This window comes from Schistocerca cancellata, chromosome 8, assembly GCF_023864275.1.
Source record: "Schistocerca cancellata isolate TAMUIC-IGC-003103 chromosome 8, iqSchCanc2.1, whole genome shotgun sequence".
Taxonomy (NCBI): domain Eukaryota; kingdom Metazoa; phylum Arthropoda; class Insecta; order Orthoptera; family Acrididae; genus Schistocerca; species Schistocerca cancellata.
In genome coordinates, this window is record NC_064633.1 from 594,648,562 (window position 1) to 594,672,424 (window position 23,863).

The 23,863-nt window shown below is 43.2% G+C and overlaps 1 non-coding gene across 1 annotated transcript; it reads right to left on the reverse strand.

Moving 5' to 3' along the window:
* Positions 1-23,253: 23,253 nt before the first annotated feature.
* On the reverse strand, positions 23,254-23,328 carry Trnas-cga (transfer RNA serine (anticodon CGA)). Its single transcript has one exon. It is a non-coding gene; the product is annotated as a tRNA-Ser (tRNA).
* Positions 23,329-23,863: the final 535 nt, after the last annotated feature.

A 23,863-nucleotide genomic window follows, 5' to 3' on the forward strand; every position in this document is an offset into this window, starting at 1 on the left:
ACTAACGGACCGCGGCCGACTTCAAGGCTACCACCTAGCAAGTGTGGTATCTGGCTGTGACACCACAATTAACCCAGCATGAATACCTCATATTTTGTCATACTTGTGTTCTTATTTCATAAAGTGTTTACTATTGTGCCAGTAACTATTTTTAAATGTTCGTCGCAAGCGCTATTAAGAAACTGTGCTAATTTAGAAATGGCCAATAGCGTGTGTTAGCGGACACCGCAATTGAAAAGGGAACTGAAAGACGCTTTTGTGAAGAACCCATAAGTAATTTGTAAAATAACATTTAGTGATAATCTGTAGTCATTTAATGTGAGGGCACTTGTGCAAGAATACTGGTTTGTTTATTTGTTTATAAACGAACTACAACTTATATCCGTAAATAATCTAAATGTAACGGAATGCTTATAACGTTTCTTTTAGTTCAGTATTGTTATAATATATCAGTGAGGTGCGGGAAACTGGTCAACATGAGTCAAATCATGAATGTAGAACCTGAGGACGATGTATTGTTGGTGTGGACGGCCTTCAGCCAATGAGAGTTGGACAGTGACAGAACACTACTGGAATTGAAAGGGGACCGGGACATTCCGAGAGCATCGCTCGTGGGAGCGATTCTGGACACCTCTATGCGAGTTCTGGAAGGAGGGAGGCCTGTGTAGAATAACGTGCGTGATTCAGTCCTGTAGGGGAACGATTCTGGGCGCCGAACGGCTGCTACCATAATTTAATTTCGAAGGGGATTTATATTTCGAGAGGTCTGAATGTGCTCCATAGTAAGACTCTAACTTTTGACGCATGATTCATGGAACTATGAATAGAAAGAGTGTGACTGTCTATTCTTTGTATCGCGTGTGTTAATTTGTGAATCGTGATATTGAACCCTGAACAGATTTGAGGTGGTTAATATTTCGTGTATTGTGATCACGGAATGGACTTAGTTTCCACGTATCTTTGATGACTGTTTAGTTTGGTGATTTTGCTAACATCCTTGTAACGCTTTCAACGTAACTTTAGTGCATTTTACGAGGGCTATCCACAAAGTACATTACGTTTTCGTTTGTGTCCGTTAGGGGCGGGGCTAGCGCGGCCATCTTGGGTGTCATGGCATTCCGCCGCTCAGTCGGCATCCTGCCGTGCTAGTGAGAGGTTTGTGGTGTACTCCGTTGAGTTGCTGTGACAGTTTGAAATGTCAGCGTTAATTGAAAATGCCGCGAAGTGTGAAGTGTGTGCTGTAATAAGGTTTCTGACTGCAAAAAACTGTACACCGATAGTAATCTATCGGCAGCTTTGTGAAGTGTATGGGGGCAAGAGAATCACTGAAGGTGGAGTGCGTCATTGGTCATAAAATTTAAAAATGGCCGAACTAACGTTCACGACGAAGAGCGAAGTGGAAGACCCAGCATAGTGACTGCCGAACTTTTCGAAAAAGTCGATGCCGCGGTCCGTGAAAAACGTAATTTCACAATAACGGAACTCTCTATGAGTTTTCCACAAATTTCACGAAGTTTGTTGCACGAAATCATTACCGAAAAGCTTGGTTACCACAAGTTTTGTGCAAGATGGATACCAAAAATCGTGACAGAGATTCACAAAAATCAGCGAATGGCTGCAGCGTTAACGTTTTTGGACGCTTACGAGAAAGATGGCGACTCATTACTCGATCGCATCGTTACTGGTGACGAAACATGGGTTAAGCATGTGAACTGCGAGACGAAATTGCAGTCAATGCAGTGGGGGCACTCAAATTCCCCCCGAAAACCCAAGAAATGCATGCAGACAATGTCGGCAGGGAAGGTGATGGCGACTGTCTTTTGGGACAGAAAACGTGTGATTTTTGTGGATTTCCTGGAAAGAGGCACTACAATAAACTCTCGAAGGTACTGCCAAACTCTGCACAACCTCAGAAGAGCGCAGGGGAAAGTTGGGCTCAAAGATGTTGCCGATTCACGACAACGCCCGGGCCCACACGGCAAATGCCACTCATGAAGTTCTCGAATCTTTTAAGTGGGAGTTGTTTCCTCATCCGCCGTACAGTCCCGACTTGGCACCGAGCGACTTCCACTTATTCCCAGCTATGCAGCGTTTTGATGACGACGCACAGCTTCAAGAAGAGGTAACCACGTGGTTGAAGGCGCAGGCGGCCGAATTTTACGACTAAGGAATTTCCAAGCTCGTCCATCGCTACGATAAGTGCCTTAATTTAAATGGCAACTGTGTAGAAAAGTAGTGTTTAAGTGTGGCTTTCATCTGTATATAATAAAAAAAATTGTCGAATACTTTATTTATTTTTAATTCCAAAACGTAATGTACTTTGTGGATAGCCCTCGTATAAGGGTATTTTCTGTCTGTGTTTTAATTGAATAGCATAGGACCACTATCGGTTAATTGAGATGTCCGTTCTTGAATTAACATTATTCAATATAATTGCCTGTTTCTAAATGAATTACAAAATTAGAGTCGAATACTTGCTATTAAATTAATCATTCATCTTTTATTTTATATTTTTGTGTAATTTATTAATTTGCAATTCTAGCCAATGCGCAGACTATTTAACTGTAGGATCACAGCTACAGGCTATTATTTGGAGCGAATTAACTGCGAGGCATGAAAGCGGATGTGCACGGCTAAACCCTATTACAACATCGAGTTATTATATTTAAACAGAGCCGCGTATACCCCCGGTACGTGAACAACGAGTAACACATAAAGAGGCAATTGCTTTGCTCGTGTGGACTGCTATTAGGAAGAGCAGCTACTCAGTAGTAACCGGCAAGTACCGTCGCGTGCCAAAGGGAGCGATTTTTCTGACGTTCAAAACAGCACGTTCGTTGGCTTTTGGGCCAAAGATAGAAGCAGTTCCGAGAGTGTTCACGTGCCGACGTGATTAAAGTATACCTTGCGTGACAGAATGACGCTATCGAAAACCAGTTCTGAGACAACTATGGTGCACCACGAGCCATAGGCGACAGGGATGATCGACGCCAGAGGAGATGCTTGCAGGTAAACAGACGTGCCAGATGAACTAAGGTGCTACGAACAGTGTGTTGTTGTGGTCTTCAGTCCTGAGACTGGTTTGATGCAGCTCTCCATGCTACTCTATTCTGTGCAAGCTGCTTCATCTCCCAGTACCTACTGCAACCTACATCCTTCTGAATCTGCTTAGTGTATTCATCCCTTGGTGTCCCTCTACGATTTTTACCCTCCACGCTGCCCTCCAATACTAAATTGGTGATCCCTTGATGCCTCAGAACATGTCCTACCAACCGATCCCTTCTTCTGGCCAAGTTGTGCCACAAACTTCTCTTCTCCCCAATCCTATTCAATATTTCCTCATTAGTTATGTGATCTACCCATCTAATCTTCAGCAATCCTCTGTAGCATCACATTTCGAAAGCTTCTATTCTCTTCATGTCCAAACTATTTATCGCTCATGTTTCGCTTCCATACATGGCTACACTCCATACAAATACTTTCAGAAACGACTTCCTGACACTTAAATCTATACTCGATGTTAAGAAATTTCTCTTCTTCAAAAACGCTTTCCTTGCCATTGCCAGTCTACATTTTATATCCTCTCTACTTCGACCATCATCAGTTATTTTGCTCCCCAAATAGCAAAACTCCTTTACTACTTTAAGTGTCTCAGTTCATAATCTAATTCCCTCAGCATCACCCGACTTAATTCGACTCCATTCCATTATCCTCGTTATGCTTTTGTTGATGTTCATCTTATATCCTCCTTTCAAGACACTGTCCATTCCATTCAACTGCTCTTCCAAGTCCTTTCCTGTCTCTGACAGAATTACAAAGTCATCGGCGAACCTCAAAGTTTTTATTTCTTCTCCATGGATTTTAATACCTACTCCGAATTTTTCTTTTGTTTCCTTTACTGCTTGCTCAATATACAGACTGAATAACATCGGGGATAGGCTACAACCCCGTCTTACTCCCTTCCCAACCACTGCTTCCCTTTCATGTCCCTCGACTCTTATAACTGCCATCTGGTTTCTGTACAAATTGTAAATAGCCTTTCGCTCCCTGTATTTTACCCCTGCCACCTTTAGAATTTGAAAGAGTGTATTCCAGTCAACATTGTCAAAAATTTTCTCTAAGTCTACAAATGCTAGAAACGTAAATTTGCCTTTCCTTAATCTTTCTTCTAAGGTAAGTCGTAAGGTCAGTATTGCCTCACGTGTTCCAGTACTTCTACGGAATCCAAACTGATCTTCTCCGAGGTCGGCTTCTACTAGTTTTTCCATTCGTCTGTAAAGAATTCGTGTTAGTATTTTGCAGCTGTGGCTTATTAAACTGATTGTTCGGTAATTTTCACATCTGTCAACACCTGCTTTCTTTGGGATTGGAATTATTATATTCTTCTTGAAGTCTGAAGGTATTTCGCGTGTTTCATACATACGAACAGTGTAGGCCGGAGAAAAAAACGTTGCAGTCAGCGGAATGTTTTTGTGGCATTCTCTAGGAGATCTCGTCATTCTGGAAGGCAAAATGGATCAACACCAATGTTGATCTATGTTGAGGACCATGTCCACCCCTACATACGGTTTGTTTTAAATTCCCTGGATTAAACCCGACAGAGAATCTGTGAGAGCACCCCCATCGTGCTGTTCGCGCCATGGATCCTCAGTCGCCGGCCGCGGTGGCCGAGCGGTTCTAGGCGCTACAGTCTGGAACTGCGCGACCGCTACGGTCGCAGGTTCGAATCCTGCCTCGGGCATGGATGTCTGTGATGTCCTTAGGTAAGTTAGGTTTAAGTATTTCTAAGTTATAGGAGACTGATGACCTCAGAAGTTAAGTCCCATAGAGCTCAGAGCCATTTCATCGTGAAAGCTGGCGCTGCGGGCTACGGAACTAGAGTCGGTATGGCTCCACAACCAAGTCGGTATCTTCAACAACCTCATCGACTCTCTTCCAGCACGTCTGCACTGCAAAATCTGGTTACTCAGGCTTTTGACTGGCGGTCACATTACTGTAACTTTGAAACGTCCCCTTTCAACAATTATACAAGACTGTGCTTAAACTGACACACAATATTTTTTAGCGCAACGCAATCTGACTTTCAGAAATCCCTACAAAGGAATGGCCCTGACTAACATTAACCTGTACCTTTCACAAATCACTTACCTCACCAAAAATCTTCGTTACTCGAACTACTGCAATACAGCGAGCGCCACTACTGCCAGCTTAATAGTCATAATATATATAGCAGTTCATGACAAATTACAAAACTCCGCCATCTCTCTCCCCACATCCACCACTGCTGGTGGCTCACCTCCAACTGCGCAACGATACGCGCAGTTCACATCCAGCTATAGCAGTTCATGACAACAATGCAGACAACAATGCAAACTAGCCACAGGCTGCACACAGCACAGCCAGTGATTTTCATACAGAGAGCGCTACGTGGCGGAGGCGTTACCAATATAAGAACCTAAACAGCCTACTTACATAAAGAAAACATAAACAGCCTACTTACATAGCCCCCATGCTCCCCACAAAAAATTTTACAAAATATTTTTGGGCAGTGGCCAATAATGATTTGAAAAATTTTTTCATAATTACAATAACAAAGATATCAAATGCACACACTTATTGATACTATGTTGGTCAAAAGCTAAAATTTTCTCACAGTCCATAAAGACAGTACTGATCATTCATCATAATAGTAATTACAGTTTTTTTTCACAATGTCTCATTAGTAAAAGAAATTGCACACAGAAGTAGTGGATTTCCATGCAGTCTTGAAGAAGTAGTGGTGTCCTTCCAACGGAAAGACAGTGCTGACTCTTGACATGCTGACAGGTAATGGGCCACAACAGAGCAAACCCACCGCAGAGTCAGTCGAAGTTGATGAATATTGGTAAGTAGGTCATCACAGAGTAGACCCACTGTAGTCCTGGTAGAGATTACGGTATTGGTTGGTTTCAGAGATGCAGACCCACTGTAGTCCTTGTAGAAATAATGGTATTGGTGGGCCATCAAAGATGCAGACCCACTGTAGTCCTTGTAGAGACGGCCAGCAGCCATCTGTTGCAACTGTGCAGATGCACAATCACCATCGAAGAGTCTTGTGGAGAATATAGCAAGTTCATAACCACCACTTGTGTACTCACAAAGTTTTTGGAATTGTCCTTAGAACCAGCAATGCTGTTATCCAGTCCCTTGCTGAATTATCAACACACGTGCAAACACTAACAGTCCCTACTTCTCACATATTGTCCATATACTATGACCAACAGAACTGTGTGCAGTGAAATGTAACTTACAAGTTAATAATATGATGAACTGGTGTCAATTACAATTTTATAACATAAGAATACAATTACAAAGGTACAAAATACATCTTTAAAAACATAACAATACAGATAACATTTGTAGTACAGGCTTTACAAAAGAATCGAAATAACATATACATCAGTGTTACAGGAATTATGACATGAGTACATACATAAAATATCAGAATAACTTTTGAAACATCAACTTTACACATGAGCAACAAAACAAAACCGAATACATAATGTCTAAGCATCTTTACAAGGTAAATAACATATTATTAATGCCAATTATATTTGAGGATAACAGTATTCCTCATCATAGTGAATGTAGCTTGATATTAAAAGAAGTTAAAATTCTATGAAACTACACAGAGACAGGAAGAAAACAAATACACAAGGGTACACAAACACATAGTGGGATAACACAAAAGGAAAGGACAGGGTTTGTTTTACTGCAGTATTTTGCATGGAGATCTCCCTTCGTTCATCATTATTCCCAAAAGTCCTATCTAAGCCTGCTTTCTGTATTCTGTTCACATCCTCTGTCAAAAATAGTTTTTATCCACTGTACTGTATCCTTTTTTTTTTTTTTTGCCCAAACCACTTTCATATAGCTTCTCAATACATTTCTTCCAAGTCATCATAGTTAGTTTCTTATATAGTCTACCCCCTCTTAAGCTAACTTAAATCTACTGAGCTCAGATGCTAAACTAAGGGACGAGGCAATGCAGCAGCACATAACAAATTAACACAAACAGCAATGCGCAAAAAAATGGAAAATTGCAAAGCAAGCTACAGTAAATCTAAATTACCAAGCAACGCATCATTACAAGTAATATGAGGCAATGTGCAGTAACAAGAAAAAGAAGTCAGTAGTAAAACTAGCTTAACAGAGTAACACAATTTAAAATTCAGTAGCACTATGCCTGGCAAACAGCAGCAGCAAATATAAAAAATATAAAACTTATATCTATACATGACAAAGCTCAAGCAGACAAAATATTACACTAAAATGGCCATGTTTAATACCTATGGCACATCTTAACACTAAAGTGATGCATCACGAGAACTTACACTAGCAGATAAGTTACCAAATCGTAAAGAAATTATTTATGCAATTCCTGTGAAGGGAAATGTCTATTTATGTGCCCTCGTTTTCTTGGAAGTAGATCATAAATTTCTTATTGACTGGATCTGTAGGCATAAAATAACTATATTAGTACATATATTAAATTTTATTTTAACCAATGCTGCAGTGCAGCTAGAAACTAGATATTAAAGAAAATGAGCAAATATGTACAAATGACGGCATGAAACATCATTCATTAGCCATATGGCATTTCATAACGCAGTAAAAATTCCCTCAATTCTAGAGAAAGATGCTTGTCATAACCAGGTGTGCAGATGTAAGCATGTCCTGTTTGCGGTGCTTTCTACAAAGGTATGTCAAAAGCGAGGATAATGGCCTCCCTTTTTTTTTTTTCTTTTCTACCTGAGCGTCTAAAAATCCTTGTTCTCCAGGTGTCTGACACAGCTGTGTGCCAACGATGCACGTGCAGGTGGTCACTTAACTTTCTGACAGAAATATTTACGACAGCAGTTTCCGCTACAGTGACAGTCTCATATACAAAATTTCACAGGTCGAGAATATGCGTTGCAAATGTGTAGAAACAAAACCCTATAAATATAACAGTGTCCAAAAAATTTTCGCCGGCATTGTGATATATTCACGCATTTACACACATTTCATAACTCTTAAAGTACGAATCTTGGTTTCCAACAACCTTTTTCACAAACCAGAGTCCCTAAACACTACTCATTATTCCTTACCTTATTCGTCGACACTTCTTCAATATTTGACCATAATACATACGTAGCATAATCATATTCCTCATATAACATCGGCTTATTGATCATAAATATACCTCAACAGCATAATACACATCGTCGTCATAAAAATAACATCATTACACCTCAGTCAAATCTCAAAAACGTCGTAGCTTCCTGCAATAATTTCAAAACCTAAAGAAAATTCTCTGCTCATTTCAATAGTGTCATCTACCTCAAACGTACTTTAAAAATCGTCATCCCATACCAAATATATCATTCAAAGCTCTCATAGTATCACAATGGTCCGAAAAAATATGAACAGTTCACAAAGTACAGACAAAATACAATTTCGTAAGTGTGAAGTTATTCAACTGTGTAATTACGTAAACATCTGTCACTGATGTAGTAAAATAAATATTTGTCTCTCTCAGTTAAATGATCAGATAGCTGTGTAATTATGTGTTAGAGAAATATGGTACCGATGTGTAAAGTTGTATAAGCAAATACCATATTAGCTACGGTTCCTTGTGCTTGCCAAACACATGGTACACAAAGTAAGCTTGTACCCCGCTGAGGATTAAAGTAATTATACCCTCAGGTGTTACAGATTACAGCAATGGAATGAAATGTATCACAGAAAACTTTCTTTGTAATTCAAAAATCTTTAAAAATAAATGTTTTAAGTACAAAATTAATCACTCAAATACGTGTCCTGTAGCGCTAAACTGTGCGTCTTGTTGTAAGATAATCTCTGTGGAAGTGTCGTAGTTATCGTCCTCCAAAAGCTAAGTTCTGCAGAAGTCAATGTACTGACCTCATGATAAACAAAGGTGAAATGCTTTGCGTATAGATATCTTACTTATTACGCTTATTGCCGTGATGAAGAAAGTACTGTGCTGTAATGTATTGTTGTGCTACGGAAAAGGCTGTCTCATTGTAGCTGTACCACAAAAGTTACTATTAAACATGTTTTACTTTCCAGAAGAATTCAGAAAAACTGTGCAGATATGAAACAGAAACACCGCAAAAGCAACAATGTAAATTATGTCACACATTAGTAGTGTTGTAATATAACCATGTAGCTGTCAAAGAAACCAAATACTAAGTCATCTTTAATTTCACAGATAGTACTTAAATCCCAAATGTATTTTCAAGTAAACCAAAATGTTGCATTAAAATCTCATTAGCAGTACTGGTAAATGTTCTAATCGTGCAACTATCAAGCAAGAATGTACACACACAATTACACTGTGTCGTCTGTTCGCAATAACAATGCATTCGTAATTTCTGTTGAAATAAGTTCTCTTGGTTCCTGACTGGATATTTAACTTCAAACATTGTTGCATGGTAACAGTTTCTAAAGCATACTAGTAACGTGAAGTGAAAAGTTATATGGCAAAGACAAAGTTAAAAGGCAGATTATCTTTCAATAAATGGTTTCACGTGTGAAATGTGGTGTAAACCTTTACTCTTCCTAGTACGCTGAGTTTCAACCTCAACGCAATTATCATGCGGTATTCGTCCGTAAAGAATACTAGAATTTTGCTGAAGGCTAGCGTCTATGTTATTTTTCTCTGAGCCAGCCGGCGCACGCGGCTGCCTGCGGTGTGAGTCATTGTCTGTTTCTTTGTTGGCGCGCGTCGTTACTGGGATTAGGAGGCCTAACTTCCACAAATTCGCCTTGCCGAGAGGGCCCAGCTCTGTTTAAAGATCGGCAGTTCTGATGGAATTCAGGTCTGTCGTTTTGTCAGTAGTTTACGCAGTTTCTTGTTTGTCGGTCATGTGGTGAAGAATTTCTCCCGGAATCGTAACTGCATGGAGGACCATTGCGTCTGAAGTTATTCTGTCTCCCTTGATAATAATTATTTTGGTTCCCATATTGTCTGTTTCTCTGATTGTCTCTGTGATAGTCATTACTGCGGAGAGGTGATCTTTCCCTGTAATTATTACTACTCTGCCAACAGTTGTCATACGAGTGGTGTCTGTTTTGGTCACGATTTACGTTATAAGAATAGCCTTGTCGTATATTATTTCTGTCATCGCGGAAATGTGACAGATGTGACCTGTAATTGTTTTCCTGTTTTTGCATCCCGCGACTGTCTGTGTCAATTTCTAATTCTTGTAAGAGTCCCTCAAAAGCTTCAATGTCGTCTTTGCAACGTCCTGCCAAAATAATATTTCTTAAATGTCCAGGAAATTTCATTAAGCAAATGCGGATGAGTTCTGAAGGGCTGTATGGGTTTGACAGGTACTGATTCTTGTGCAACATGTCTTCAAAATATTTCACAAGACTGGAAAATTCAGATTGTTCGAAATGTTTCATCATTATGATGCTATGTTTTACTCGGTCTTGTGTAGCTTGTGACCAATATGCTGAGAGGAACGCATGGTAAAATTCTCCTTCACTGTGACAATCGTGAATGACCGATCGCATTCTTACAGCTGGTTCATTCTCCAAGTAGCCACACATAAATTCTAACCTGTGCTCCAATGACCAGATGGAAAGAAAACAATGAGAGAATTGATGGAGCCACGCTTGTGGATGAATGTCGTTGGCAGAATTCTTAAACGTTTTGAATTTACGTGTAGTAATGAACAGCTTATAGTCAAAATCATCGTGTCGGCGAGTAGCATGTCGGTCATTGTTACGTCGTTTCGGAGGTTCCATCTCAAAATTTGGTGTACCTTGCCAATTCCTTTCATAATTTCCGAAATGCCCTGTGTTATTATTTTGTGGCTTTTTCGTATTTCTATGTCCCTCTTCCCGTATTGGGGCGCGAGTGTCCTCTGAAATACGTAATTCTTGTATTACCTGTGTCAGCTGATCTTGTACTTCCCGGAATTCTCTTTGGTGTTGCGTATCAATTTGATTCAAATTTTGTTTCAGTTACCTAATTTGTTCGCTCTCTTCTGTGTCATTAAAGACTACCGGTTTTGTGTCATTCAGATTATCATCTCCTTCGTAGACAAATTATTTAGCTGATCCGAAAGTTCAACTACTTTCTCTGATAATGAACTAATTTCTTCCATGTGTCTTTCTACTGTGTCCTTTAAGTTTTCCTGAGTTTTTGCAAGTTGCGTAACCGAATCGGTAGACGCAACTGAGTCAATTTTAGCTTGCAATGTCTCATGATTTTCATGAACAATAGTTTGCAGTTCTTTTATGGCTGCTTCGTGATTCTGTAATGCATTTTTATGACGCGAAAAAATTGGTTGGAAATGCTCACAAATTTGTGTTTTTACGTCATTACAGGCTGTTTGACATTTCGATTCTATTTTATGTAACTCAGTAGTTAAATCTTCACGTGTTTGTTCAAGCGTGGTGTGAAGATTTTGTTCCATTGCGTCTAACTGTTGCTGTATTTGTCTCTGATGTTGTTCCATTGTGTCTAACTTTTGAAGATTTTGTTCCATTGTGTCTAACTGTTGCTGTGTTTGTTTCTGATTTTGTTCCATTTTTTGCATTAATTCCAATAATAACGTATTAGTGTCTGGAATCTGTTTCTCTATGCTTTTTGGCAGTGCGTTTTCACCGGCAGCATTCACATTTTGACAAGCAGAAAATGTGTCTTGACTCATTTGAGAAAATGGTGAGGACCCAAAACCTAAGTCTACAGTATTTGCAATATTGTGTTCTGTCATTCCCGATTCCTGAGGCGAGCTATTGCCGACCGATCGATCGATAATGCTTCCCTGTTCACTACCTGTTTGACTGTCTACACCATTATTTGCCGCCCGCTCCATCTCCCTATGCCCAATTACGAAATTACTACTTCGAATGTCTGTTAATTCACTACCCAGTGGTGCTGATAAGCTACGCTCGTCGTCACTATTATTTCTCAGTTTACTTTGGAGCTTAGTGTTACGTTTTTCACACGCCATTATTGTGAAAATATTTCACACGATAACAGAGAAAAACACACTTTGAAGAGCAAAAATAAGAGAACACATTACCATAGTACTGAAAATAATATCTAGTTAATTGCAGCTGCGAAATACTTGTTGCAAATCTACATGCATGCCACAACTGTTTTACTGTGCAACAATGGAAAACCACAACTACCAAGGAAATTCTCTCTATAATTACGCGCTAGCAATAAACAAAATCTACACTAAATACACAAACTACAAGAAAAAATCAGAAGATTCCAGTGAGGTATCCTAGGCTAAGGGTCGACATATGAAACGTCCCCTTACAACATTTATACAAGACTGTGCTTAAACTGACACACAATATATTTTAGCGGAACGCAATCTGACTTTCAGAAATCCCTACAAAGGAATGGCCCTGACTAACATTAACCTGTACCTTTCACAAATCACTTACCTCACCAAAAATCTTCGTTACTCGAACTACTGCAATACAGCGAGCGCCACTACTGCCAGCTTAATAGTCATAATATATATAGCAGTTCATGACAAATTACAAAACTCCGCCATCTCTCTCCCCACATCCACCACTGCTGGCGGCTCACCTCCAACTGCGCAACGCTACGCGCTGTTCACATCTAGCTATAGCAGTTCATGACAACAATGGCAGACAACAATGCAAACTAGCCACAGGCTGCACACAACACAGCCAGTGATTTTCATACAGAGAGCGCTACGTGGCGGCGGCGTTACCAATATAAGAACCTAAACAGCCTACTTACATAAAGAAAACATAAACAGCCTACTTACATAAAGAAAACATAAACAGCCTACTTACAACTTGACCGTGTATAGTGCTATTAGAAAGGTTCACTTGTCCTTTCTTGGGGCCTGCGGTAGCAACCAAAATTACCATGACTACGTGAACATTATTGCGGACCATATCCATCACTCCATTCGTGATGTGTTCGCCGACCGCGATGACATATTCCATCACGACAAACTATCTACGTTGGCCACTGTCAAGCGACAATAGTTTAAGGAGCATAATGATGAACTCACGTAAAAGTCTTTACCAATTAATACGCGTTATCTGAATCTGCCGGAAAGCAACTGGGACTCTATCGGATGCTAGCTCCGTGCCAACAGTACTACCGGTCTGTAATATACGCAAATTCGGTAACCTGTGAGTATAGACATATCGTGGACGTACCGAGTCTATATCACCAAGAACAGCCGCCGTATTGCATCCGAAAGCTGGAGCAACACGGTACTGGATAGGTGGCTTCATTGTTTTATCTTGTTTCATACGTATGGCATGCGATAAAGCGCGGAAGTTAATTTCAGGTGATCGTGAAAGGCGCTTGATGAATTTTTGAGGAATTGCTTTCATACCAATGCGTTGGCTATATCAGTTTAGCTCACAGTATTAATATACCGGGTGATCAAAAAGTCAGTATAAATTTGAAAACTTAATAAACCATGGAATAATGTAGATATATAGCTAAAAATTGTCGCACATGCTTGGAATGACATAGGATATTACTAGAACCACATCTACCGTTATCAGGCCTTTTTTCTTCGAGGAAATATGTGATTCTGGTTTTGTAACTGCGACCGTGACGGGTGAGAGGTACGCCGATATGTTACAGAATCGCATCATCCCCAGCCTGGCTGATAAACACCTGCTGGAACGTACGATGTTTATGCAGGATGGCGCTCCACCCCATATTGCTAGACGCGTGAAAGTTCCCTTGCGCGCGTCGTTTGGTTATGATCGTGTGCTCAGCCGCCACTTTCGTCATGCTTGGCCTCCCAGGTCCCCAGACCTCAGTCAGTGCGATTATTGGCTTTGGGGTTACCTGAAGTCGCAAGTGTATCGTGATCGACCGACGTCTCTAGGGCTGCTGAAAGACAACATCCGACGTCAATGCCTCACCATAACTCCAGAAATTCTTTACAGTGCTGTTCACAACATTATTGCTCGACTATTCTTCAGGAATGGTGGTGGACATATTGAGCATTTCCTGTAAAGAACATCCATCTTTCCTTTGTCTTACTTTGTTATGATAATTATTGCTCTTCTGATCAGATGAAGCGCCATCTGTCACACATTTTTTAACTATTGTAGTTTTTTACTTCTAATAAAACCCCATGTCATTCCAAGCATGTGTGTCAATTTGTACCTCTCTTATCTACATTCTTCCGTGATTTATTCAGTTTTCAAATTTATACTGACTTTTGCATCACCCGGTATTTTAAATTTTGTAGTGAATGGAATTTTTACTTTTCACTCTGTTTCTAGATCTTTTGTTCTTACGACGGCTCACAAAGCTCGAAACAGGTATGTTATCGTATGTCCATCACACTCGATCATGTTAATTGGTGATAAATAAGTATTTTTCAAAAGAGACATTATGAAACTTCGTCACTCTCGTGACAAGTGGCGTGGCTCTTGACTGAATATTTTCTATCCTCTTCATTAACCCAGGATTGGTGAGGTCCGGGAGTAATGAAAACTCCTCATGGGTTGTTTGGTATGCGTGTTCTGCAGGTGAGCGCCTTCTTGCGTGAATTACGCCGTCTTAGGATTTCTTCAGTCAAATTTCTGTCCGGTAGCAGCCTTCAGTGATCAGATTATTGTTTTTCATCATCCAACTTGAATAACTTCGGAATGAAACTCTTTGGTACTCGGCAGCTGTGACTGGTATCAGTCACTGATCGCCGATCACGTAGTCAAACCGTATAGAACATTGTCGTCTATTTACGCCTTTATTTATGATCAACAACCAGTTTTTTCACCTGGAGCTGGTAACTTGTAAGTTTCTATGAACTTCGTAACGACTTGTAAGGTACTTACATTCTCCGTTGAATGAAAAGGTTTCTTTGACACGTGTACCTAATGTTCCGAAGCTAACTGAAACAAGATATCGAATCAGACCACTGCTTACCAACAGAATACTGATAGTTGCAACCTAATCGTTATCCCACGAGTTTTTATTGTGTACAGCGACGATCTAAATGTAAAAAAATACTAATAAGTCAACGTTTCACTGATGTTAACAGTAATTTTATATGCCAAAACTGTTTAAATGAATTTACATAGTTGAATGAATATGGTAACCAGCTCCAAAATGAGAAAAAGCGAATTTGATGAATGATTGTAAGACTTTGAAATCATGCAAATACTGGGAAAGAATGATAATGCTGCAGGTAAACAAAATGCACTCGCGCGAGCTTAAATGTAGGAAACATGTGTAACATGAACACTAAAAACGTTAATTTGGAATTGAATTATGTTAATTATAATTATGAAAACGGATAATACGCAACAACTACCAGCTCTTCATGGAAAATTTACCATGTTACGTAACTCATCGTAATGCTGTCCGTTTGAATTTTGTATAATCGTGACCAAATGTAATTATTTCTGTACTGATTAGCTTTAAAATGATGCCGTAGAAACTTTCATTCATGACAACAATTATTTGTCAATACTAATGTTAAGTAAACATATGCATATAATGTAATTTACAGAACATAATGTAAAATTATAAACTTACTCTGGCTACAAGAGGGCTAGCAAACTTTTATCATAAAATATGAATTTCATTTAAATTTCTAGTTTGAACTCACTGTCTGCAGTAGTAGTGCACGCTATACAAACTATTGTAATTACTACTGCTTTCTTATTAAAATTATTACCTGACTGAAAATTAACTGTAAATTTAATCGAATATGGTTTCTTTTAACTTTTTCTTTCACTCATGACTTTCTTGGAAGTCGGGTGAAAAGGATAGGACCCTGCTGGTGGTTAACGACTTTGCTCATTAAAGTTTCACTCGCAAAGTTTATGGTTTGACTAAACACACTCTAATTTTCCATAAACGTTACTGTTAAAATGGCATGCCTATTACGCCTGGATCCTACTTTTCGAAGAGGCTGCTTGTAGTACGAGGTAATGATTATTACGAAATTTAACAATATCAGGAAAAGGATAGATATCTATTCACTTGCCTGTCTACAGTTAAACGGGTCATCCTTACGGTTGACATTCTAATATGGAGTTTCATCTATGATTAAAATAAATTTTGGCAATAGACTCAGCTTGATTAGCGAGCAGCTTCAATAAATTTGGGCCAAAAAATTTAATTCAAAAATACTCTTGCGACCATGTACTGGTCCCATACATGCTTGCTCACTTATATTTTGGGTTGCCACGTATTATAACACCATTTCCAGCGCAATCTCCATCTGACATTTGCGCGCCAACGCACACGTTTGTGGTACGCCACAGATTCTTCGCAACTCTCTCTAGCTATCGACACTTCTACGACTGCGGGCTCTCTCGTCAGCAAAGTAATTCTTAAATGAAGGATACTCTTCGTTATGTGACCGGAGGCTTTCCCGCCGTATTGAATCTTTTAGCGGGACCATTGTGAAAAGTGACACATCAAAGCTGACCATGTTGTCTGTTTATCGTAGGGTCAGCTCCTTAAGACGACGAATGAAGTTCCGAATGTTGGTCGGTGTGGCCGAGCGGTTCTAGCCGCTACAGTCTGGAATCGTACAACCCTTACGGTCACAAGCTCGAATCCTGCTTCGGGCATGGATGTTTGTGAAGTCCTTAGGTCAGCTAGGTTTAAGTAGTTCTAAGTTCTAGGGGACTGATGGCCTCAGAAGTTAAGTCCCATAGTGCTCAGAGCCATTTGAACCATTTGAGTTCCGATTATGGATTCGCACTTTTTCACACACGGTCTGAGTATGCCTGCTAGGTGTCTGAGATGGTACGTGGGCGCCCCTATGTTGCCGACAATGGGACGCACCCCTTCCTTATGTGTCTTAGGGAGGACATATATTCTCGGAGCTACTGTGGGTCCCGCTAGAAAATTCGATCCACCCTATCAGCGAGAAATGTGGTCCCGAACTAACACAACTTTTCAGGCACGTACTTACATCCACCTACTTCGTCCTCAACGGCCAATACTACGAGCACAGCAATGGTAGCCAATATATTTAAGGAGAGTTTCGAAGAGGAGGCACTACAAGTGGCCGTACAGAAACCTGTGTGTTTTCTCCGATACGTGAACGACACGTTTGTCATCTGGCCCCACGGACCTGATCATCTACAGACGTTTTAATACATCTAAATTCCGTCCACGACAACATAGGTTCATCATGTAAATCGAAAAGGAAGGGAAATTACTCTTTCATGATGTACCAGACGAGATAGACGATGGAGGCATAGCTGCTCTAGCGCAAATTGAAGGCAAACTCGTAATAGGAGTCTACTTCAATGCAAAACACCCCGATTGGAACTCTAGAGTACCCTCAAGAGCAAGCGCCAAATTGCAACAACTAGCGCGCAACATGGGGTCCGGTCGAGCCCAAACATTTTCCAAAAAAATGGAGGTAGGTCCGACATGTTAGACATAGCCCTCACTAGGAGGCTCGCGGTGTTTATGGCTGCAAGGACACAGTGTCCTCTGACCAAACCCAGTGATTCTAGAGGTCGATGTGGGAGAATGGGTAGCACTCGCACTACAAACGTACAAATTGGGAGCGACACTGATAAAATGTCGCCTCAGATATCGCTCGCGCTCCACCACCTACTTCCAAAACAGTGGAACAAGCGCTACAGGACCTAATTGCCATCTTTCAAGCAGCGGAAGACGCCACTCCTCCACAAAGGAACGCCCCCCCCCCCCCCAAGTGCAACTCTAGGAACATTTGCTAGCTCAAATCCCACACAAGAACAGAGTGGCAAAAGAGTGAAAGATCACAAGAAATCAGGCCACCAGGAGACGGCTCAATCGTCTACAGGGAGAGGTACAGGCATCGCTCAAAGTGCACAGAAACCAGCTATGGCAAAACTGCCTACATCCGTCAAAGTAGACGATCACACACTATGGCAAGCAACCAAGAAATTCACCAAAAGTGTTAGGATGCCGCCACTGCACAGCGAGTGGGGTATGGCCTACAGCCATGCTGAAAAGGCTAAGGCACTCGCCGACACCTTTGAAAAGCTGTTTCAAGCGGCAGAACCGCAGGATAACGGAAACGAAGAGTTAGTCCAACGATAACTGGCTGTCTTCCTCAATGCTAAGGAGGATCCAGAGGACGAACTCCCACTTTTCGCCCCCAAAGATGTATTAAAAGTAATTAGATCCCTCCCTATTAAGAGGACACGAAAGCGCCACCAACCAGCTAGTTAAAGCCTCCCGCCCTCGACTACCGAACACCTCGCGAACGTCTTCAACGGGATTACTCGTACCCATGAGTTCCGAGCACACTGGAAACATGCGGAAGTGCTCTCGATTCACAAACCAGGGAAAGACCATTTATTCCCGCAATACTACAGGCCGATTAGCCTCTTGCCAACTCTCAGCAATATCTATGAGCGCCTCCTGCTTATTCCCATACGAGACCACATTACCAACGAGCGCCTTCTGTCGGATTTCCAATTCGGATTCCGACAGAAGCACTCTGCCCCACTACAGATCATAGACTGGTGGAAGCAGCCACAGAGGGCTTCAACCACAGAGGACACTGCGGCATAGTGCTATTTGATGTAGCCAAAGCCTTCGACTCAGTATGGCATAAAGGGCTATTATACAAGTGATACACAGGAGCATAGTTAGGTTAATCCAAAGCTATCTCACGAACAGAACTTTTCCCTATCAAGGTAAAAACAGCCACCTCCACCAAAAGGCGAATTAATGCTAGGTTGCCACAGCGATCGGTCCTTCGACATGTTTTGTACAGTCTGTACACTGCGGACACTCCCACGGCACCCTTGGTGCACACCGCACAGTATGCTGACGACACAGCCTTTAAAACTCGTAATGCGAATAAGGACCTAGTCATACGTAGGCTACAATGGTTTTCAGATAACACAGAAACCTGGGTACGTTGCTGGCGCATCATCATCAATCCTCAAAAGACACAGGCTATGCTGATCACCCGGCGACTCGGGAACCGCGGACCCCCTCAACGCCCACCGCCCCTCCTCCTCCACCAGCACCTACATGGATCCCGAGTCCCCTGGCACAGATCTGCCAAGCATCTCGGCGTAACCTTGGACTCGGGACTAACGAGGAAACCCAACATAGGGGAGGTCCATAGGAAGGTCTGTGCCCGAATGTCCATCCTATACCAGACCAGCTCTCTTCCCTGCTCTATAGGAGTAAATGTCTATCAAGCCCTTATACGGCCAGTAATTGAGTATGCATGCCCTGTCTGGAGATATGCGGCGAAGCAGCATCTGGACAGACTCCAGAGGCTGCAGAACCGCGCCCTAAGGAGAGCACTGCATCTACTCATGGGATTCCCCAACGACCTGCACGCCGCTGCTGGAATCCCCCTTCTCAAAGTAATATTTCAAGATCTGGCAAGGGCCTCCTACCAGAGCTCTTCCAGATTTGGAAAACACCTCATCCACTCCTTAGGTCGGAATGATATTTCCTGTGATAAGCATAAACACCCTATGACGATCTTCGACGACTAAGTCGAAGAGAAAAATACCAGAATCTCCAGGTCCTAATACCAATCCTTAATCCTTAAAATACCCAACATATCTCCAACCTCAGGCAAGAACAAGACACCACCAGAACACCACCACAATACACAGACAGCCAAAACGATCAAAGATAATCACACACATTGTGGGGTAAAAGCCAACAGGCTACAAACTCCTCCATACACTTCCCCAAGGAGGGAAAAGTAAAAGCTGAGAGCGAGAGTGTGGTGGAGGGAATGCGAGTCCTGTAGATCCGGGAATACCTTCGGGTGGTGTTCCTGGATGTTTCTAGAGCATCCAACTCGGTGTGGCATGAAGGCGTCGTGTATCAACTTTTTATGCACGGGTTCGAGGTCCCGATGTCACAAGGGGTGCTATTGAAGTCCTACGTGGAAAACCGAACTTTCCACGTGCTCCTAGACGACGGAAAGTCAACACAACAACCAATTCAGGCTGGAGTGCCACAGGGGTCCATACTAGAACCCATGCGGATGCGCGGGTGTCGCTGGTGCTTTATGCCGACGACAGTGTGCTACTTGTTCGGAGCATGAACGTGTACGAAGTGCGTCTTCGTCTCCAATCCAATTAGAGGGTGAAGCATTAGGGACATGGTCCACGAAATGGCGGCTTAAATTTAATGCTGCCAAGAGCAAAGCAGTAATCTTCACAAAAAGACTGCTACCACCATATTCAGATCCGGTCACGATCGCTGGAGGCTCCATCCCGTGGAGCAGAACCACAAAGTACCTCGGGATCACACCTGACCAGGAGCTAACGTGGCGTCCCCACATTCAGGAGGTAAAGGGTAGAATGGCAGGACGTCTTCATGTTCTGTATCCTCTACTCAATCCGACGTCAACGCTTCCCCCTCGCCATGACATCACCATGTACCTAGCACTGGTTCATCCAGTGCTAGAGTAGTTGCCAAGATATGGGGAAATGCTGCCAACACCCAAGTTGCTGAGCTCCAGAGGGTGCAGAACCGAGCACTTTGGCTCGCCCTTCGACTGCCATGGCGTTACCCCTACTGCCCGGTTACACGAACACACTGGAATCCCTCTTCTCAGAGACCATTTTCGTCTATCGGCGCCAAATTTCTATCAATCGACCGAACAGTCTCAGAACAGGCTCATTAAGGCACTGGTCCATTCAATCCACCGCAGGCGAACGACACATCGCCTGACCTGTTACGAGTCAAAAAACTCGTAACAGTCAATGGATGCAAAGAATCCGACAGGCCAGTCCAACTCAGTCAGTTCTCTCTCACTCCCAAAACCACGATTTGCAGGAATAACGTTTGCCGCACATACTTCCCACTCAAGAGCTATAGTTAGAAAACGTGTAGTGTAGTCTGCTCTATCTGCTCATTGTCGATGCTATTTATGCCCGTCAGTCGGGCTTCGATTCCCTGCGCCGACGGTCCGATTGCGCACAGACCACCCTCAAAGTTGCAGGAGGTGAACAGACGCTTTACGCGGATGATACAGCCCTGTTCACTCGCAGCATGAACGCCCAAGTGCCGAGAAACCGCCTCCAACGTGGGTGTGACGCCTTGGGCTCATGGGCAGCAAAGTGGCAGATGAAATTCAACGCCACGATGAGACAGGCAGTTGTCCTCACCTGAAGCCTCCTGCCACCAGGCTCCAGTCGGAATCCTGGGAGAACCTATGCCATGGAGCGGGACAGCTAAATACCTAGAGGTTACCCTAGACTGCAGGCTCCTCTGGAAGCTTCACATTCGTGATGTCAAAGGGAATGCATTAGGAAGCCTTCGCGCCCTGTATCCACTGCTAAACCCGCAGTGTTCATAGCCACCGCAACACGGCATCACGGTATACCCAACATTGTTCCTCCCACTGTTAGATTATGTTGCCCTGGTCTGGGGGAAACCTGCAGACGTTCACATTGAGACTCTGCAGCAGATACAGCATCACGCCCTGAAGACTTCCACGCATCTTCCGAGGCGCTACTCGACGAGCCAACTACACAAGGACACCGGGACCATTTCGCCCCAAGATAGGATCCGCGCCATCGTCAGGGAGTTCTACGAGAGAGCGGGCCATTTCCGCAACCGGCTTATACGAAGTCTGGGCCAACAACCACACCACAGGCCAACCACGCATTGGCCAGACCTGCTGAGTGTGTTTACTTCCTCTACAGGTATCCACCAGCAAGGACGAATCAAGGAGACAGATAATATCTATTCTCTCCCCGCTAGGAACCACAGGAAAGACAATTCTGTGTAAACTGCACCGTCTCGAGCCAAGGAAAGGCTCATTCTATAGCGTCAGCGTCAGTCTGACCAGAATGTCCTCCGACCACAACCCAGTGATTCTAGCAGATGTGGGAAAATGGGTAGCATTCCTACGGTACCAACAGTCTTACAAACCTACAGACAGGGAGTCATTCCGAGAAACTGTCGCCTCAGATATCGCTCGCGTTCCGCCACCTACTGGCGAAACAGCAGAACAAGCGGTACAAGACCTAACAGGTACCATCTTGCACACAGCGGAAGATGCCACACCCACAGAACGGGACGGCACGTCCCCGCTAGTACAGCTCCTGGAACATTTGCTAGCCCAAATCCGACACAAGAACAGACTGGCAAAAAGAGTGGAAGATCACCAGAAATTAGGCCACCAGGAGGCTGCTCAACCGTCTGCTGAGAGAGCTGATGGAAGCTCTCAATGACCACTGAAACCAGCAGTGGCAAAAACGCCTCACAGCCCTGTAAGTAGACGATCAAACACTATCGCAAGCAACCGAACAATTCACCAAAAGACGCGCTAGAATGCCGCCACTGCAGGGCGACCGGGGTCTGGCCTATAGTCATGCCGAAAAGGCCAACACCCTCACCGACTACTTCGAGAAGCAGCTTCAAACGGCAGAATCTCAGAATGATGAATACGAATAAATAGTCCGTCGTCAACTGGCTGTCTTCCTCGATGCTGAGGAGGACCCAGAGGACGAACCTTCACATTTCGCCAATGAAGTTCCCTCCCTACAAACAAGGCACCGGGACACGACTGTGTCACAGTGTCACCAACCAGCTTACTCGAAACACGCTGAAGTGGTCGCGATACTCAAAGCACGGAAAGGCCCTCCCACAGGAGGCCGATTAGCCTCTTGCCAACTCACAGCAAGATCTATGAGAGCCTCCTGCTAATACCCACACGTGATCACATTACCAACGAGCGACTTCTGTCAGATTTACAATTCGGATTCCAACAAATCATTAGACTGATGGAAGCAGCAACAGAGGGCTTCAACCACAGAGGCTGCTGCGGGATAATGCTACTCGATGCAGCCAAACCCTTCGACTCAGTATGGCATATAGGGCTATCATACAAGTTATACACTCATAGGTTCCCCAGGAGCATAGTCAGGTTAATCCAAAGCTATCCTACGAACACAACTTTCTCTGTCAAGGTAGAAACAGCCACCTCCACCAAAAGGCGTATTCGTGCAGGGATTCCACAGGGATCAGTCCTGGGGTTTGTTGTGTACAGTCTGTACACTGCAGACACCCCCACAGCCGCCCCCCCCCCCCCCTGGTTCAAAACGCACAGTATGCTGACGACACAGCCTTTAGCACTCGTAATGCGAATAAGGACCAGGTCATTCGTAGGTTACAAAGGGCTCTAGATGACACAGAAACCTGGACCCATCGTAGGCGCATCACCATTAACCCTGAAAATACACAGGCTATGAAACTTCCTGGCAGATTAAAACTGTGTGCCGGACCGAGACTCGAACTCGGGACCTTTGCCTTTCGCGGGCAAGCGCTCTACCAACTGAGCTACCCAAGCACGACTCACGCCCCGTCCTCACTGCTTTACTTCTGCCAGTACCTCGTCTCCTACCTTCCAAACTTTACAGAAGCTCTCCTGCAAACCTTGCGGAACTAGCACTCTTGAACTGGCAGAAGTAAAGCTGTGAGGACGGGGCGTGAGTCGCGCTTGGGTAGCTCAGTTGGTAGAGCGCTTGCCCGCGAAAGGCAAAGGTCCCGAGCTCGAGTCTCGGTCCGGCACACAGTTTTAATCTGCTAGGAAGTTTCATATCAGCGCACACTCCGCTGCAGAGTGAAAATCTCATTCTGGTACACAGGCTATGCTGATCACCCAGAGGCTTGGGAGACGTGAACCCCTTGAACGCCCCCCCCCCCCTCTTCCCCCCTACCTTTCACTTATACCTACGTGGATCCCGACTCCTCTGGCGCAGATCCGCCAAGTATCTCGACGTAACGTTGGACTCAAGACTAACGTGGAATCCTTACATAGATGAGGTCCATAGGAAGGTCTGTGGTGGAATGTCCATCCTGTACCCAGTCCTCAACACAACCAGC